Source organism: Cricetulus griseus, chromosome 2 (assembly GCF_003668045.3).
Source record: "Cricetulus griseus strain 17A/GY chromosome 2, alternate assembly CriGri-PICRH-1.0, whole genome shotgun sequence".
Classification (NCBI taxonomy): domain Eukaryota; kingdom Metazoa; phylum Chordata; class Mammalia; order Rodentia; family Cricetidae; genus Cricetulus; species Cricetulus griseus.
This window is the reverse complement of record NC_048595.1, coordinates 311,699,065-311,718,851: the sequence shown is the minus strand read 5'-3', so window position 1 is coordinate 311,718,851 and position 19,787 is coordinate 311,699,065. Positions and strand designations below refer to the sequence as shown.

The window sequence follows — 19,787 nt, the reverse complement described above, 5'->3', positions numbered from 1 at the left end:
GGTGTCTTAGCTCACTTGATGAAAAGTCATGGGGATGAGATTCCATGGCTTAAGTACCCTCCCTACTTATTAGATAGCTCTGATCTGCTCTGACTAACTCTGAACCCCCACTTTCCTCGGCATAGCCTCTGCCACATCTTGAGGAGTCTTGACATCTGTATCTTTGCTCACTTGTTCCCACTTCTCCTTCATCCTCTAACTTGCCACCCGTGAACAACACAAGACCCTCTATGTTTGGGTTGACTTGAAGAAACAGCCAAACCATTTTCACATCATTTATATCCTTTGGGCCCATATTTGCTGAAGGGCAGTACAAGACTAGAGCACAAGTTCTCTCTGGTCCATCTGTGCCCATGTCGCTCACTCTATTCCAAGTCATCTCCACTCTGATGGAAGGAACATTCTCTTAACATGAATAATTCCCCTAGGATCTTTAAAAACTCAGCACAAAAGTCTAAATCGACGTGAAAGTGGAGCTTTTTTCCAGAACAATCCATTTTAAAGGCTTATTTCTTGAAACTGAGTTTGTCATACAATTTCAGTAATCTCACTAGTAGCGGTGATTAGTCATTCATTGATTTATGCATTCAATAAAGGCTTATTGAATCTTTCAGGGATCATGTTCTGACGAGTTCTATGATCAAGGAAATTAATTGACAAAAGGCCCAACTACAGTGTTCTCCAATCCATACTGGGGCCATGCTTCCCATGGATAGCTCTCAGTCTCTGAGTAAGACGAGGATGCTGAGGCAGCCTGCTCTTTGTGGGCATGATCCTCTGGTGGCTACCTTTGACATAAGGTACCTTGGCAACCTAGTTGAACCACTTTTCATTGCTGCTCAGCCTTCCCTGCTTTCTCCCTCACTCCAAGTCAGACTTGCTCCATTCTCCTTCTCCATGGGTGTGGATGAAATTGCCCAGGGATGGTGACAGGGGTAGCTGAGCAGAGTCAAGAAGCAAAGGCAAAGAAAGGGGCAGGGGCTTAGGACAGATCTGCACGTTCTCTTCTTCCCACTTTCAAAAGCCCACCTGTAAAACTTCCAGACCAGCTTTGATAGGACACAACTTCAAAGGATTCTGGGCATAAGCAAGTTGTTTGTAGAATTTTTTTCCCACAAAATTTTGTTTTCCTCCCCGCAACACTCTGTGTCCTTATGGTGGCAGAAGAAGGAGCCTACAGTAGTTCTCCCAACTCCAGACTTGGGAGAAGCCTAGTCAGAGCCCAGGCTGGACCAGTCCAAGAATTAGGCATGTTACTATGGAAATGGACACTGTGGACTCTCTGTAACTGATTCCATTCAGCTTGTATATCCTTCTAATCGGCAGCCGCGATTCAGATCTCTAATGGCTGCCTAGGGAGAACATCCCAGCTCTGGCTGCCATGAGTCACTTGGCAAGTGGAGTTTTCACTGCACATTAATAAATTGATTTTCTGCTTTTATTTTTAAAACAAAGAAAAGAATAGCATTAACATCAAGGGAGGTCATCAGAGAGAACAGGAGTAACAAGGCAGCAACATGGAGCCTGTGGGTGTTTGGCGAAGGTAAGTGAGGGTGGGTTGGGGCTGTTAGGTGGGCGTGGCTTCCTAGGGTAGGATTTCAAAGGTGTCTTTCGGATCCATTCTTGATCTGTGTGGGGCCTGGAGGTTAGGTAGGAGTGTCAAAGCACCTCAGTTGCAGAGAGAGGAACAAATGACCCTGCTGGGGACTATTTGAGGAAGTATTTTTGGACACTAAAAAGAAGTCGATCTTTACACAGCCTGGAGACTTTGAATGGAGCCCATCACTCCCATGGGGTTCGAGGTGAAAATTAACAACAGGCCCCAGGAGTCATGGATGTTAGCTGCACTGGTCATTATGGTCAATCTATGAAAAACAAGCCACCATGTTCCTGAAGTAAGGTTCCCTGTGGTTCTCTAGAGGAAACCGTCTCACTACATTACCTTCCCGGGGTGCTGGGAACATACAGTCTCCTTTCTCTGTGGGGCAGTGGTGCCTCTAGTTTCTCTGACCACCTTCCACGCCCCCCCCCCACCCCCATGGTAGCTTGCTCAAACCTGGTTCTAATAGACCCTCTTCTAAGAAGTCTCATTGGCTTCCTAGAGCACGGCTGGTTGCTGCTTCCACTTCACACAGCACACCTCCACCCTGCCCTACCATTATCTGTCTACACAACTGAGCTACCTACTTCTCTAGGACAGAGGCTGTGCCCCCTTACAGGAAATGAATGTTGAATAAATGAGGAAGCGTTGAGCTAGCTCGACCACTTACGGCATGGGCAGAGTTCTTCATGGGCTATTCAAACGTTTACATCTGTGTCACAGGGACAATCCTCTCCCTCCTGGACAGATCCTGTTTATCTCCACTAATATACGTGCTTGTCTCCAGAGCTGCCATCTGGGCAGCAGAAGAGAAGTAGCCAAGAGGCTTGTTGAGATTTTAGTGTCTTTAACCGTGTCTCTGAGGCAAGTGAGCCAGTTCCCCCAGAAATCTGGTCTAGAAGTATTGCCAACGCACATTCCACAGACTGGGAGATTCTAGAAAAACAGACATATCACCTTTCAGGCTGAAATCACTGGGCACTGCATTTGAAAGTTGGGTTTCCTTCCAGTCTTCAGGTTGTGAATGACAACACAGTCTGTGGGAAGCATTATGAAGTCACTAAACACGCTGAGGTCTGAAAATTTCAAGACACATTTGACCAGAGATCAGTCAGATACTGCAACGCTGCATATACATGTTAAAGAAGGAAAAGGAAACAAAAAACAGACAAAACAAAAAACAAAAAAACCAAGAAGCCCAAACCAAACAAAAACAAAAGCTAGCAAGCAAACTCAGCCACCAGGAAGTAGAGGCTGAAGGATTAGAGGTTCAAGGCCAACTTCAGCTTACTCGGGTGTCAAGGACAGCTCGGGATACATAAGACTGTCTGTCTCAAAAGATAATAAAGCAAAATCCTGAAAGTCATGAACGTTGTTGGCAAATCCCAATTTTAATGCATTTAAACAATCATTTGACCTGAACTTCTGGAGGATGTCAATGATCAATTTTAAAATAAATGTAAGCATACTCTGGTCAGTTTTGGGAGCCTGTCCTTCTTTCTGAACTATATGCCCCACAGTGGAGAGGTGACCTTAGTACATATCTCCAGGACCCAGCAGAGTCTCAGAGCTCTCAGAAGAATGAACCAGCATCTGCATGTGTTAATACTTTATTAATTTAATAACAAATGTAAAGTGATTTGAGGAGCTACTTGTGTGAGAATGAAAGTTAAATGCTGCAGGCTATTTATGCTTTCACTCCCCTAAACAAGTGTGTTTGACTCATCTGCCCCTGCAATGGGGGTGCATGACCACATGGGCAGGAGGTACAAGGGCAGGAAATATGTCATGATGTACACTTGCTCCTGATTGGATGTAAGTGTGGGGGTATGTGTGGAGGGAATATGCCAGGATATTCTTGTCCCTGATTGGACTTGATGGGAAATATGGTGGCCTTGTGGGGGTTGCCTTTTTAATTTTCTGCAAGGTTTGTGATTTGTGACCATTTTCTGGAAACCCAGAGATAGACTTGGCCAAAAAAATCTATCCACCTGGCCAGTATTTAGCTAAAGCTTGCTTCACACTTCGCTTTAACTGTAGTAGTAGTTTTATTTTTGACCAGTGGAATTAACACATGCAGATGCTAGTTCTGAAGGTACCTCTGTGTTCAAGTTCCTCTGCTGGGCCCCTGTCCCGCGCTATCGCCTCGCCAGCAAGAACCACACAGGACATTCGGATCCTTCTGCAGTAAAGCTTTAATGCATCTTGAGAGGAGAGCATAAGCTTACCAGAGCGGAGACCCCGAGCCAAGAATCCCGTCCCCTAATAAAGGCTGGCAGCCGCCACCTGGGACGTGTCACCCTATGATTGGCTGCAGCTCATCAGGCCATATGGACGCCATGGAATAGGCAGAGATCAAGGAATGGAAAATTACCCAGCGCCTGCGCAATAATCTTGTTTACATTCAGTGCCTGCAGGCGCCATCATTGTAATGGAGAATGCAGGGACAGCTCCTTACAGGCCCCAAAGATGTGTACTGAGGTCACCTCTCCACTAAGGGGCATAAAGTCCGGAAAGAAGGACAGCCCCCCAAAACTGACCACAGACGTGGCACTTGAGGTTTTATTCTTTGGGCCATCCAGAAGGTTCTGCTAGTGTGCCGACGGGGTTGGGGAAGATCTATCGGAGGAAGTCATTTGTAAGTTAATGGTAGTAATGCATGAGCTTAAACCACCATTGAGGTGGTGGGGACAAGAATGCTCCAAGAGGATAGGATCTTGAGGCCCGAAGACCCTCAAGAGCTAAAGATTCCAGAACTGCTAGAAAACAGAGTGGAAGATGGTGATAGAAGTCTGGAGACATAGGTATGAATTCATAAGCACATAAACTCCTAAATTTAAAATGTATGCCATTTTATCCTCTAAACTGGCTAGATTACAGATATTATCCAGTCTCTTCCTAAGAGATTTAAAGGATAGATAGTACAAAGTGTCCATAGATTTGACACTTTTTGCTCAATTATGTACCTGCCACTAGATAAACAATGCCCCTGAGTTCTGATTAAACTGTCCAACGATTTCCCCCACTAAATTGCTGGGCATTAAATAATGGTTGTCTCAAGAGGAGAAGAATTCACCTGACTTCAACAGTATTTTGCAAGATGCTTTTCTCTCAACATTGCCTGAACTAACAATTGTGTTAACAAAATTTCTTAGCCCTTATAATACTGTCTTAGATTTTTATCTATGCAATACCTTCATATTGACTAAATCATGAAATCTGCACATTAGAATACTGTAATACTATGCCTTGGTTGGCTGGGGTTTTCTAGCTGGCTGTTAAGTGCTGGGCTGGGAGCTTAGAATTTTGGCTCAGCCACTCAGCTTAACCTCCTTGCACTTCCATTTTTCTCATTTAGAAGATGGAAATCTTTACATCTATAGTTCTCAACTGAATTCACGTACATTAGTGGAGCTGGCACTCTCTACCCATTAGCTCTCACTTTTAAGGATTAAATTAATATGGTGAATGCCCAGGTCAAGTGAGGATTGGGAAGATTTAGCCAAGCCTTGCAATAACGGAAGAATTCAATGGAGATGAGTTTCACACTGGTCTCCCAAGCACCCTTTGGGTACAGATTGCTCTTGAAGAAACCCTGACTAGGTCCTGCAGAGAGCATAGCATGCCCATCTCCTCTCTCACTTTTTCCTATATACTCTAGGAATCGCTCCAACAGAAGCCTGGGCGGTCACATGTGGCCAGGTGAGGAAAACACCGAGAGAGCCCTGACACAGTAGATCACAGTCTTGGAGTACCCTGAGTACCACTGCCTCCATCAGGGATACCATTATTCCTTACCATGAGATTTGAGAGCATTGTGGTTAGGAGATCTCACTGGGGAAAGGTCTGGAGTTTTTGAACTGGTCTGATCAATAAAAAACACTAAAATAATTATGTGATTTATTATAATAATATAACAAAATATAATATAACAATAACTGTGATTTATTAAAGCTACTGGAGATCAAAATAACAAAGCAGCCATACTAGTTAGCCGTAGAAACCAGGTAGTGGTGGCACACACCTTTAATCCCAAGAGATAAAGGCAGATGGATCTCTCTAAGTTCATGGTCACCCAGGGCTACACGTAAAAGAGTAACATAGCACATACCTTTGATTACGACACTAGGAAGGTGGAGATAGGAGTGATATGGCTGGGCAGAGAAAGGAATAAAAGGAGTAGGGATTGCTATTTCAGCTAAGTAGAGGTAAGATCTAATCTACTGGCTTGCTTGCTTTGCTTTTCTGATCTTCAACTTGGAAGCTTGAACCCCAATATCTGTCTCTGGGTCTTTTTACTTTTCGTAAAAAGCACATAACTATAATATATAACTATAACCATATATTTATGTATCTATACATCTGTCTATCTGTCTACCTATATACTATCTATCTGTCTATCTATCTATCTATCTATCTATCTATCTATCTATCCTAATCCCTGAGCAACACTCTCCAGGGGCAAACATGAGATAATTCTCTCATGGTGGAAACAATGACATGGCAATGTACAACCATCAGTCCTTTAAAGGATCTGACTGGCACGAGCATCAGACAATCAGGAAAGGTTCAGCATTAACTCTTTAGTTGATAAGAGGTAGGGATGTGGTTTCAAAGTACAGAGGAACTCTAGTGTTTAAACAATACAATCCAGGGAAACACAAGGTTGGATATTATCCTTGAAAGTCATATTCATGGTTCTGAACTCCATCTTAAGGGATGGAGAGCATGAGGACTTAAGAGGTCTGAGCTGTGTTTCTGGTAAGGCTTCCTGAGACCTGTATGAAGAAAGGAAGGAAGGAAAGGCTAGAGGTTAGGCAGCCAGCTCTGGTGCCTTTTCAGGAGTCTGGCAGGGAGATGAGATTTGATACATACAATTCTCATGATTCTGCAACTGACTAGATGAGGTCAATGAGGGGAAGGAGGAGTTAGGTGTGATTCCCAGGTTTCCCTCATAGGACATGAGCTCGATTATATCTAACCATTTGCCATTACCATAGGGAAATCAGGAGTCTTGATGCCTTTGGGGAGGAGAGCTGATCCATCTAGTTTAAGACATGTTCACTTTGGGGTACCTAAGACATATCCAGGCAGAGTCCATAGATGGTTAGAGATGAGAGTACCACAGGGGAAACAGGCAGGGCCTGGCTGAAGATGATGATTTTGAAAACCTTGCATACTTACCTGATGGAATTTCCCAGAAAGAGACTATGGGCTCTACAGTATAGAGTGAGAAAGGGAAAGGTATAGTCAGAGGAAACAACACGGAAGGCACAGGCAGATGAGATGGCACGGGGGTGGGAGAGATGTTGCACTCTAACAGAAGGCAGGAGAGCACAGTTGCTGAGCAATCCCCATCCTTCCCAACCTTCTGTCTGTTTTTATTTCCTGGACAACTCAAGACAACACAATCACAGGCCTTGGTAAAAACGTCAGTCCACCAATAAATACCACTCAAGATTTAGAAGATGGGACCATTTTCTTTAGGCAAGCACAATGTGGAGGTGCAGAACTTTTCAACAGCAGTTTTCCACAGACTCCTAGCTGGCTTCACGGCTGCTTGTTGTCATGGTGACGGTAGCAGCTTGTTCACACTTAGACTGTAGATATAGTAGTGTACTCTGAGTCCTCCCCATATCTTCTTGCTTTGGACAGAGGTACACTGCCCCTTGCAGTCCACTTGGGACGGGTATTCCTGGAGGTTCAGCTGCATTTCAACACAGCCCAGCATTTTAATAAACATTTGGTCCCTAGATTAAACCTGCTTTGCTTAAAATATCAAGTGGTTTATTTTTTTTTATTATTTAGTCTTGACTGATACAGGATCTTTAAGGAAGGAATTATTGATTGAGAGAGCAGAAATAAAAATGTCCACTTGAGTTTGGCAGTTTAGCTTGAGGGTCATTTTGGTAGAAAAAAAAAAAAAGCTGACAGGAATATGTGCAGCATCTAGTCGGTCTGCTTACTTCTGACAGGATCTCACAGCTTACAGCTTAATAGTGACATTGTGTGGGCCACTGGATTTGGGAGGCTGGTGTTCTGATCTTAAATCTACTCCTGTGGAGGTATTGAACACAGTACAGTCGTGTTACTCCCAATTTTAACAGATGTACAGCCAGACTTTTGGAAGGCACTGACTGCCTTCTAGCATTTTCTCCACATTGACTCTCTACACAGCTTCCTTAACTCCTCAAAGCATAGCAAACTCCAAGTGGTGATGGTGGGAACAAATTCTCAGAAAGTTTGGCAGCGGCAGAAGAGAGGTAAACCCAGCAGACTTAAAATGTGATAGCAAATTATCCTTTTAGAAAACATCAACTCCACACCTCACAGAGAGTCTTCAAATGGTCTCTAGCTACCAGATACTCCCTGAGCAGGATTGCTCTGAACATCTCCAGAAGCTCTGGGTTCACACTCCCAACTCTATATTCATCATAAATAATGAGGAAGCACCCCATTAGAGGATAATGAGTTCTGAGGTGGCACACTTACCCCAAAGATGACAATTCAGAACTTGGCAGATGCGTTCCTTCCTCATTGCCTCCTCCCCTCTATTCTAGAAAAGGAAGCACATGGCTCATATTTTGATAATCAAAAGGCTCATGGGAAGGCTCTTGTGGTAGTTTGGATGTAATTGACTACCATAATCTCATAGGGAGTGGCACTACTAGGAGGTGTGACTTTGTTGAAGTAGGTGTGGCCTTGTTGGAGGAAGTGTGTCCCTATGGGGGCAGGCTTTGAGGTCTCCTATGCTCAAGATACTGCCCAGTGTCAATCTACTTCCTGTTGCCTTCTGGTCAAGGTGTAGCCGGCACCATGTCTGCCCACATGGTGCCTTACTCTCAGCTGCCATGTCCCACCATGATAACATACTAAACCTCTGAAACTATAAGTCACTGACTCAATTCAATGTTTTCTTTTATAAGAGTTGCTGAGGTCATGGTGTCTTGGTGTCTCACCACAGCAATAGAACACTAACTAAGGGATTCAGTGAATCCCTCTCCTAAATTTGAATTCCTCTAACTTTCCTAGAGCAGCAGGCTCAAATTGCCCAGATGCTTGGATTGTGTGATTTCCTATTACAAGGGGATGAAGTTATCTTGCCATGGACTCTCACTGGGATTCAATTCCAAATTAAAAATGGATTCAAACATGATCAGATTGCATAGAAATATTGCCACATTCATATATTGACACACATGTAGCCCTGTCAAAAATTAAAGTCTGTAGTTCAATCAACAGCATTATCCCAAAGCCAATTTCCTAGTTCCGATTTTGTATTATGGTTACATTAGATGTCCACTGGGATAAACTAGGCAAATAATTCAAGAGACTCCTGGGTATTATTTTTATCACTCCACATGTTTATAATTATTTCAAAACAAAAACTAAAAATGAGTTGGAGGGAGACAATTTTATTACCCTGAGATAATAGTAATCTATGACTATCAACAATGAAATTTTATTGCCCCAAAGTATGATCTGAATCTATTTAACTTTACTTCCATCTTATGGGACACACTAAGGAAGTAGGTGAAAGTGCACTATAGAAACAATCAGGTAAATACACAGTGTGCTTTGCAAGACAGCCAGTCCCTGTAAGTCTCTATCCGTCTTTCTCTAATGATTATTAGAAGACAATTTGGTTGAGTCATCTTTAAGCTCCCTGACCTATATCTGCTTGTTCAAATCTACTTTTGAACCCCCAGGTAATTTTTTATTTCATTTTATGTATTTTTATCCCTAGATTTTCTTTTCATTTGTTTCTATTTTCCATATTTTATTGATATTTCTGTTTTGTTCATACATTAAAAAACAGAAAACTTTTACCCTGTCTTATTTTAGTCCTTTGGATAGCTTTGCAACAATTGTTTAAAAGTTTTGTCTAGTAAACTCACCATCTGGTCTTTCTCAGAGGCAGTTTCTGTTGATTTTTTTAAAAAATATGACATCATTTCTGGTTTCTATGTCTTATGATTTTTGTTCTTGGAAGTGGGACTTCTGAATCTTTATAACTCTAGAGATCTGATTTTCTGCCTTTGTTTTTTATTTTTATTTTTAAATGCTTTATTTATTCTTCTTCTTTTTTCTTTTTTAAATGGTGTACACCATCCAGCATTAGCCTGAGATACAAGCATAGATCTTGTTGAAATTAGAACTTCTGAATCTTGGTAACTCTAAAGGTCCAATTTTCTGCCTTTGATCTTTATTTTTAGTTTTTAAATGTTTTACTCTTCTTTTTCTCCTAGTCTTCCATTTTAAGTTGGTGGAGACCATCCAGCATTAGCTTGAGATACAAGCCTAGATTCACCCAAGTCCTTTCTGACCCTGAGCCCTTCTCTAGAATCCATGATAACATTCTCTCACAAATCTGATTGCCTTTGGATGGCTGCTAAGTCCTTATGTTTCTGGCTTCCAAAAGGAGATGGAGAGACAGAGAGACAAAAGGAGATGGGGGAGAGATGGGGGACACAATGAGGCACAGGGAAAGACATGATTTCTCTCTCTTGATCACTCTATCAGAGGAGTCAGAGCCTTCCGATGGCAGTGAAGGCTATAGGAAGGTTGTTTCTCTGGATCAGCTCATGTGCAGATGGAAATCCCAATCATCAGTGAGAACAGAAGCCCTTAACATTGGAGAACAGGATCTTTATCACCTACTTGGGCTCTCAGTGCTGCATGTAGCTGCTGTGGAGTATGTGCATGGTAGCTTAACGTGAATCTCACAGGTAGGGATGTGTGTCTGTGATGAGAGCTGACATTACCTTTGAGTTACCATCCATCCCATGGATGTTAAAAGTCTTCAAACAGGTTCCAGTGTTTAAAAATATTTATATCAGGTGGGTCTCTCTAGGCATAGAGATAGGATCATGGAAATTCTTCCTCTTCCATCTGCCCAGAATTCTTTACTGATTAGTTACTTGCTAACTTTTTGACATGGAGTTACAAAGGTGTTTGAGAGGCAGATTGTATTTCATCAAAGACTGAACAGCATTGATGAACAGCATTTGCTGCTTTTACAGAAGACCACAGTTCAGTTCCCAGCACCCTCGTGGAACATCTCACAATGCCCTCTTCTGACAACAACACACTGTTATTTCTAGGTGATGGTGTACACAGGGCAACTGCTTTTACTAGGAGAGGTGGACATAGATGTTGGGCAAGTGATTTTCGATTTGGGTTCCAATCTAATGATAGGAAAAAATGGCAGGAATCATCTACATTTCACATAGATTTAAGCATATCAAAGATAGTTGGGATTTTATGGCCCCATTTGCATAAATGCCAGAATCTCCAAGGCATAGCCCTAATGCTACCCTGTAATGTGACCATCTCATCTATAAGCAAAATGAAGGTAGGGGGGGGGCAACAAAAGCTTTGTCAGTATTATTCAAATGAAATTGTTGGAAAGGTAGAAAGGCTGGAAGGGTGAACCTGTCAGGGTGTCTGTTGGGCAGTGTTTTGGGCAAAGTCTCAGGGCCTAAACCTAGACAGTGTACACATCAGAAGAAGATGTATAGTGTAATAAGGAACTTTAGGAATACAGGATGAGCCATGAGACTACCTCTAACTTAAGAGTGATGGCCAATTAATGGCTTTCCGGAGAGGGAAAGTCAGCTTTCTTTGAAGGTTGATCATGACCCAGTGGATGGCTCTATACCCATGAATATTGGACTTAGTGGGCTATTTTAAAAAACAAAAATAAATGATACTAAGTTGGAAAAGGGTTGGAATTAAGGGAGTGGTTCCTGGAGGAATTAGGGGAAAGCATGAGGAGTGAATATCATCAAAATGCATTGTATAAAATTCTCAAAGAATTAATAAAATATTGAATTAAAATAACAAAATTGTAAGTCTCAAGTGCCTATTAACTTCAGTTCAAATTGAAAACGGTTCACTGTGGTATTTTATGAGAATCTCTATAAAGAAAATAGATCATATTGTTGACATGAGCACTTTAAGAAAGTGTTATTTATTGACCTTCTCAGCAAAATGAAGAAGAAAAATTCATAGAATATTTGCATTCTAGTTACCAAAGGACTATAATGAAAAATTAATTCAAATGGGGCAAAGATGTCAAGTAAGATTAAAATGTACATGTTTTGAATTATGAATTATGACTCTGTTTGTCTGTGGTTAAGACCTACAATGAGAAGGAATAAGAGCTCGGTGAAAATATACAACTGTTTGTAAAGCTGTAATTTAATCTCTTAAGAAAATGGAGCTTAGCAGGCTTTTAGTAATCCCAGAGGATAGAAAACACATTCTCTAAAGAATCTGTTTACTTAAATTGCAAACGTGTTTGGTACGGAAAGCAAATTTACTTGTGAAACTGTAGGTGAACTCTGTGATTGCATTAAGTAATCCACCACTCAGAGCATTCTGTTAGACAGAAAGCATTTGACAGCTTACTCTAGTTTGTTTTCCTTGCAAACTGCTTGGGATTAAAGCACACCTTTGATGGAATCTGAACCAAACATGTGACAAAGCTTTGTGATTCTCTGTGTTACAGGAAAGTCAGGATTTGGTGAGTGGCTTGAGAGTGAGCTGTGATTTGAATGTGGAATGCCACCATAGGCTCCTGGGGGACAATATGGTGATCCCTAGGTTGTGGTACTGTTTGAGAAGGTTGTGGAACCTTTAGGAAGTAGAGATTTGCTGGAGAAAGTGGGCCAATAGGGGTGGAATTTGAAGTTTTATAGTCTGACCTCCCTTCCTGTCAACTATCTGCTTCCTGACTGCAGATGCAATGTCACCAGCTGGCATCCTGCCCTTGCTACCATGCCTTCCCTGCTATGGCGAAGTGTGTACCCTTGAACTGTAAGCCAGAATAAAACCTTTAGGTCTTCTTGCCAATTATTTTATCATGCCAATAAACCAACTAATATAGTGAGCAAGAAAAACTCTGCAGGACCAATGTCCAAGATGCCCACTAGGCAGATTTGAAATTGTTCAGTGAAGCAAAGTGCCCTAGAGAAGACCCAGTTTCTAGGGAAGATAGTGTGTGATATTAAACGTGAGGATGTGGGTATGTATAGGACATTTGAACATGAGTAATCCAAATGTGTAACCCTGATCTACCTGGGAATGTGTCGGGTATAGTCATTACCAACTAGAACAGGGACCTTTGTAATAGAATTTGACCCAAGAACATTTAAATGTTTCTTAATGCCTTCGTGATTTCCTCAGTAAGAACAGGATTTGTTGACTTCGAAAAGGAATGAGAGTTCACTGTGGTGAACTGAGGTAGAAACCAGCCCCATCATTGGTTTTAACTGACCAGCAAGGCGCCTCCATCTTGTCCTCGTTAGGGTTCAGAGCATAGTGTGTAGTTGATAACTATTTTTTGAGTGAACAAATAGTTAACTAGTCCCACATCCACAGCTTCCCTGAATCCATCTTTTTGACAAGGTGATACCAAAAATGCGTAGAATGGAAGCCTTCCCCCCCCCCCCCCGGGTTTAAAAAAGTGGCTCCAGGTACTTCTCAGATTCGGTAATATATCAGTCACTGACATTCACACAATCCCCCAGAGACATAATCCTGGAAAAAAACAATGGACAAAGAAAGAGCATGGAGAGAGAGAAGAGAGCCATAGATGTTGGGCTACCTCACTCCACTTTTCAGGGAGTTGATCTAGCCTGGGATTGAGGCTTTCCTTCAGCTACTTTTAAAGATGAGGAAACAAAAAAGCTGAAAAACAAAACAAAACACAAATCTTTGTCTTCCTTTTTGCACTTGCTTTTGAGAATCCCTCAAGTACACAGACAGTCTGAGGCCCGCCTCCCACCACCGCTCAGTTTTTGTTACCTCACAGCATGGATCTTTGTGACTAAGCTGCGGTGTGAACAAAACACTTCTAGCTCTGATTCTGAAGCCTCTTGGGGGACTAACAAGATGCCACGTTTGAAAGTGGTACAACATCTTTGGATGATGTGGAGATGGAGAAGAGGTAGGGGAAGCTGAACCTTTGCTCAGTAACAGCTTAACAGAGGCGCCAGTACCGCAGGAGAGGAAGGAGTTACATCCTGGGTGGGAACATGGTAGTCACGCTCCACTCCAGTCTTGGTCATCGCTTATTTCTGTGTCCCAGCTTCCTTTCTCCTTAGGTCATTGTTGGCTTCTGTTTTGATGAGCAGCAAGCTTAAACCTGTTCCTGGAACACCACCATTTGGAGATAGAAGTGGGAGATTTCTGGAATAACCTTTCTGCCGATGCCTGTGCATAGCCTTGGCATCAGCAATTCTATTACAGGGAACTGGGAAGTGTGGACACCGCCTATGGCGTGGAAGCTTGTAAAATCGTTCTTCCTGTGCAATGAGAAGATTAGCACAAACGTACTGGGGCAAGTGGTGGGGTTCTGAGCCAGCAGGGCAAGAGCTTTAGGTACACTTTTCTTGGCAGCTGCCTCCTTTGATTGTAGATTTCGGTAAGTGTTTACACTGTGCACTGGAGGCTGACCTAGGTTCATCTGTTGGTTCTGAAGTGCCAGCCAGTCCCTCTCCTAACTGTTTTGTTCCAAGAGTTCCTGGGTTCTGTCTTCTAAAAGCTGGATAAAGGTTCTGCCAGGTTTCGTCTCTTGCCCCAAATTCTGGTGGATTTATCACCTGAGTTAAATTTATCCTCTCCCAACACAGCCCCCAGAGACTTAAGCTGTTTAAGCATCAGCCACAGCCAGCAGACTTAATTTTAATGGAGGAATGAGTGTTAGCGCTGGAAATGCGTCATTCTGAGAATGACCAAAGGAATGGGCTTAATGGAAGAGTCTGAATCAATGCTACACCCCCAGGGATGCAGGGGGCTGAGGTGGGAGGGAGTAGGCACATCCCTTCTGAGCAACACCTGGTGTTTTTCAAGCTGAGAGTTTATTTACTGAAGTCTATCTGAGGAGTCTGATTGGGTTTTCTGCTTCCACTCTGAGCGCTGCTGCTTGATTTTGCTTTGTGAGGTTCTCATGGGACAGGTGTGCCCCATCTGCTGACTTGATGTTGGTTCTGAGGTGACACCTTCTCATTAAGGTGGCTCCTATTTAGAGGATGTGTCTTCCTGTTTCAGTTTTTGCACCTCCTTTCCAGAGTTCTTTCCTTCCACTGAGCTCCATAGACTTGAACGGATGAGTTGACATTCTCCTGCTTTCAATCCTCCTTCTGTATTCCATCTGTATGGGATATGGTAATTATTTATTCATCTCTTAACTTACTGGACTGTGAGCAGGAGCCAGGGAAAGCCAGCAACTCCATTTTCCACTGGAAAATGCCCAAGCACTGGTTAGCAACAGAAGCATTTACAGGAAAATAAATGAACAGTTTGATGATATTTCAGGGTGTGTTTGGGGAGAATCAAGGAACAGGAAACCTCTTAGCTGATGCTGAGGCCCTGAGTATTCCCCATCCCAAAGCAAGACCTAAGAGAAGGTTCACTTTGTGGCCTTTGCCTAGGACAATTACATCTTGGGGGTTCACTCAAAAGATGGGCATTTAACTGGTTAAAGTGTTTTATCCCTAAAGTGGAAGGAGTGCAATACAGTAGTATTTATAATATCATTTTCATCATTTCTACCATCACTGTTGTGGGACAAGGAATATGGTTGGCCTTAGTCTTCAGTTTCCAAGAGGTAGCCTCTGATTCAGTGGAGTTTCCTGAGTGATAGAGTGTTATTCATGGTGGGCACCTAAGACTGTGCCTGAATGCATGCTTATGAGATGGTCAGGATGGGGTCTCCAGAGAAACTAATTACGCGATTCAAAGGTTGGCACTTTTGTGACATAGCTCAACCTCTCAGATCCAGGGTCTAATGACTGTTTTGGAATTTGTTTGCAATGTAAAAATATGTCTCTGCCTAAGGAGCCTTCTGATTTGTTTAATAAAGAGCTAAATAACCAATATCTCGGCATGAGAGACTAGGCAGGACTTCTGGGAAAGAGAGGACCTGAGAGGAAAGAAGAATTAAGGCACTCGGGGAATGTCAGGAGGATGGAGCAAGTCAGACATACCATATACTAAAAAGGGGTAACTGAACCACATGGCAGAGTGTAGATGAAAAAAAGTTGGGGTAATTAAGTTATAAGAGCTAGTTAGGGAAAAGCCTAAGCTAAGGCCAAGATTTCATAACTAATAATAAATCTCTGGGTCTAGCACAGACACTGAGATCAACAATTAATAAATGGGACCTCCTGAAACTGAGAAGCTTCTGTAAGGCAAAGGACACAGTCAGCAAGACAAAACAGCAGCCCACAGACTGGGAAAAGATATTCACCAATCCCACATCTGACAGAGGGCTGATCTCCAAAATATACAAAGAACCCAAGAAGCTATTCTCCAAAACACTAAGCAATCCAATAAAAAAATGGGGTACAGAACTAAATAGACAATTCTCAATAGAGGAATCTAAAATGGCTGAAAGACACACAAGAAAGTGTTCAATACCCTTAGCCATCAGGGAATGCAAATCAAAACAACTCTGAGAAACCATCTTACTCCTGTCAGAATGGCTAAAATCAAAAATACCAATGACAGTTTATGCTGGAGAGGATGTGGAGAAAGAGGAACTGCTGGTGGGAGTGCCAATTTGTGCAGCCACTTTGGAAATCAGTATGGCGACTCCTCAAGAAAATGGGAATGAGTCTACCACACGATCCAGGAATTCCACTCCTACGAATATACCCAAAAGAAGCACATTCATACAACAAGGACATCTGTTCAACCATGTTCGTAGCAGCATTATTTGTAATAGCCAGACACTGGAAGCAGCTTAGATGCCCTTCAACCGAAGAATGGATAGAGAAAATGTGGTGCATTTACACAATGGAGTACTATTCAGCAGAAAAAAAACAATGAAATCCTGAAATTTGCAGGAAAATGGATGGAACTAGAAGAAACCATTCTGAGCGAGGTAACCCAATCACAAAAAGACAAACATGATATGTACTCACTCATATGTGGATTTTAGACATAGAGTAAGGGATTACCATCCTACAACCCACACTGCCAGAGATACTAGTAAACAAAGAAGACCCTAAAAGAGACAAACTTTGTCCCCTGGAGAAGGGGAAAGGGTCACCATCCCATGAGCAAATTGAGAACATGGGAAGAGGGGGGAGGAAGCTACGAGAGTGAGAAGGGAAGAAAAGGAAGGATGCAGAGGTCATGAGGAAGCAGAAATTTTGAGTCAGGTATAGATTAGAAGAAAGGACATATGACAGGTAGGATTTTAGTTGGGGGGGTGGTAGAGGAGGAAGGGAGGGAGAAAGGAACTTGGATCATCATGTAATTCAATCTTGTTTGTAATTCAAATATATAAAAATTAAATAAATAAAAATAATAAAAAATAAATCTCTGGGTCATTATTTGAGGGTTATTCAAAGATAGTCCGACAAGAAAGCTTGCTACAAAGGTCATGCCCAGTGTATCAATCAATCATGCTGGGGGATAAAAGCAACCTTAAAGCTGGTAGTGGTGCCAAGAGAGTGATGCACCGTGAAAACATAGACTCTCTACCTGTGTGACCCTTTCAGACTTTGCCCTGTTAGTCTTGGTTTGTGTCCTTTATAACAAAGTTATAATACTATTCACTTTCTTGAATTTTCTGGGTTCTTCTGAGGGATTATTAAACCCGAGGAGGAAGGCAGAACTTCCAAATATATCCAGTTGGTTAAAAGTACAAGTGGCCTTAGAATCCTGGAACTCTGAATTGAGAGATTTGTTGAAACTGTGACCTGAAACTTTCAGCCTCTGCTAAGTCTAAGTAGGTAGGGTCAGAATAGCATGGCATCAGACTAGCATGGCAATGGTTACCGAGATTTGCCCGCCAGTACACCATCAGTTTATTACTTAACATTGAGTTCTTACCAAAGGGCATTTTGCATGTACAATAGGACTCCCCCAGATTTGAACAGAATACTCAAATTTGCAAAAAAAATGCCACCCACACAATGGGTTTTATTTGCCTAACAATCTTCACCTTTGTTCTTAGCCATTAAATGGTTCGAGAAAAAGGAATGAAACCTGAGCTTGGTAATTTTTAGTATGGGAATCACTTTCAAGAAACGCATTACCTTATGACTCTAGCTCTTCAGAGCACTCTCTCTCTCTCTCTCTCTCTCTCTCTCTCTCTCTCTCTCTCTCACACACACACACACACACACACACACACACACACTCACACACACACTTTCACCACTAGTCCATTTAGAATCATAGCCTAAGTACTCACTATGCAGTGAAGGAATAGGAGACTCAAATCCGTGAAGACCTAAGTAAGAGCGGATAATGCCCCAAGGGAGCTTCCTCTGTCTTTCTAGCCATAGTCACACCAAGGACATAAGTCCAGGGAGCTAAGGAGATATGTTTACTGAGTTCTGAACCTCCACTTGCCTGCCACATGTCAGCTCCCCAAGCCATTGGAGAAGTTTCCACCAAAATTTCTCCAGTCCACTTCTAGGACCTGTGTAGCTTCTTCCTGGCTCATAGGGTGGGCTTCACAGCTGGGTTCCACCTGTTTTGGCACACCTTCCAGACACAGCTGAGTGTAGGAAGAAATGACAAGAATGTGACCCCAAGATTGCATTTGTAACCACCTGGCTTTGGGTGCATTGTGAATGTTCTGGTTTGGCTCTAAGTCTGGCAGCTATTGTCAGGCCTTTTGTGTTGATGTGTGGTAATTTAACAGTGTGTTCTGTGGTCCTTGATACATATTATCAGTCATGATGTTCATGGATACAGGATTTGCCAAGGCCTGACTCTATACTCAATCAACAAACCTCTCTTTTGTCTCCTTACTTAAATGCAGGGGAATGTCTAGAACCCCCATACATGGGAACTTAGGAACAGTGCTGCCTCTCTGTTCTGGATGTAGTCCACATATGAAGCCTCTGTAAAAATTGCTCCATCCAGAACACAGTCTACGTGGGGATTCTATACACTTCCCTACACACTTGAATTTATTGTGACTGGTGGTGGTGGAGAAAACAGTGGTGTGTGTGCATCCCAGGGCATACTAGTGGAGGCCAAAGGACACTCTTGTGGAGTCAGTTCTGTTTTTCTGCCTTTATGTGGGTTCTAGGAACTGAACTCAGGTTGCAAGGTTTGTACAGGGAGCACCTTCAGCCTCTGTACCATCTCACCAATCCACATTCTGCACTAGAAAAGAGTTTTAAAATGAGATGTACTGTATCAAATACACATCAGGTTCCAAAGACTGAGATAAAGGAAAAGAATAAAATACCTTGTTTTCAGCTGAGGGTGTGACCTCATGATTTTGGATATATGCTGGGTTTAAATTAAAAAGTGTTACTGAAATCAGTGTCTTTCTCCATTTATTGGTGGCTTGTACTAGGATTTTGGTGGTGGTGATGGTTTTCTTTGGTTAATTGCCCTGATGTTTTGGTATTCCAGGTAGTCAAAGTGATTAACTTAGCACTCTCATCTTGAACAAAGGGAAATAGATGAAAAACCATAAAGAATAAGACATCTACAGATACAAAGATGGCTAGATTGATACAGCTTAGTAGATGGTTTGGAACCACATCAAGGACCAGCCATTTTCATTCATTCCTCCATGGAGCGCATTGTAGTTACAATCCCTGCCTCAGAGTGAACAAGAGTTGTTGGGAGCCAAATCTCAGGGCTGGGCATGAGATCCTAGGCCATTCTTGACCGGCCACATAGTTGTATATTAAACTTTACATATGAGCTCCTTAGAACCTCAGCTCAAGAAAAGAAACAACTTAAACCAGTCCTTCACCCACAGGCTCAGTCACCTAGGCATCCCTTCCTGGACCTCTTACTCATAAACTCTTTACCCTGCCAAATATCCTCTTTGTGGCTTCCTAATATCCTGCCTACACTAACACCTGGTGCACAAACAACCCATTCTGCCCCTCCCCATATCCTGACTATATAAGCTAGCCTGAGAAAAGTAAGGTTTGCCACTTGATCAGAATCCTGTCTTGTGGTCATTCTTTCTGCAGCTCTCATCCCCATTCCCTATCTCTGACTCTCTTGCCCCAGGTTGACGTCCTGTGGGTGATACCATTTGACCCATCACTGATAAAGCAAATAAGCCATTGGCAGACCAGTGAAAGCCTGAGGTGACCTCAAGCAAGCAAACTATCCAGTGAAGGCTTTTTCACTGGTGATGAAGGCTGACCAGCCAGATAAGGGCACCTGGCATTGACACAGAAGAAAG

General features: G+C 42.5%; 1 pseudogene; it reads right to left on the bottom strand.

The window, feature by feature from the left end:
• The window catches only part of LOC113834192, a 76,110-nt pseudogene extending 62,436 nt beyond the window's left edge, over nucleotides 1-13,674 (bottom strand).
• Nucleotides 13,675-19,787: the final 6,113 nt, after the last annotated feature.